Genomic DNA, 897 nt, shown 5'->3' on the forward strand with positions numbered 1-897 from the left:
CATTTAAAATTGAATGAAATATTAAGTGTTAAAGTAACCCACATAAACTAAATATTATGGAAGAATTTGATTTTCCAAACACTTATCTCACATAAGAAAGTTAGAAAACTTTGGTGTGGTTTATAAGGTTGAAGTTTGGAATTGGGTTTGGGCCCCAAGGGGTACCAATAGTTTTTGGAAGGGGAAAGACCTATATCCTATTGGGTTCGGTCATAAACCCACACGCGTGCGCCGCCACCGCCATCCGTCCGACTGGTCGGCCGGCTTGGCACGGCACGAGAACGTGCCCGTATCCGAGTCCGGTTCGGTGCGGGTGCGGGTGCGGGTGGACCTTTACACTATATTAACTTTTTGGACAAAATTTATTTAAAATTTTGGGCCAAATTGTAAATAATCAAATTTTTGGGTACATTATGAAATTTAAATTTTGGCTTATTCCGGGTGTTTTATTTTCTTTTAACAGTCGACTGTTTACCGACTAAACAATCAACCGTTAACCGACTGTTAGCCGACTGTTAGTCGACTGTTAACTGACTTAACAGACACGACTTTTAAAAATAGCATGTCTGTTCGGATTTTTGAGGCTTGTCTGAAGGGTGATGATTGTTCGAATGGCCACGAACAAGTCTATAAATAGCTAACCTCTCTACCAAAAAATTTACACTATTTTCATTGCAAACTTTCTGTGCTTTGAATCTCATCCTCTTCTCTCTCGTTCTGATATTGTCTCGAAGTAAAACACACTTCGTTGAGTTCGTTGGAACTCCTGCAGATTGCAGTGCTGCTTCCGTAAGAGACGAAAATTCGTTCTATCCTGGGAAACGATTGCTGGACGCCTTTAGCACCATTGAAGGCAAATTCGTTTTAAGGAAACATCGTGAAGTCGATGGGCTCGGA

This window comes from Olea europaea, chromosome 13, assembly GCF_002742605.1.
Source record: "Olea europaea var. sylvestris chromosome 13, O_europaea_v1, whole genome shotgun sequence".
In the NCBI taxonomy this organism is placed as follows: domain Eukaryota; kingdom Viridiplantae; phylum Streptophyta; class Magnoliopsida; order Lamiales; family Oleaceae; genus Olea; species Olea europaea.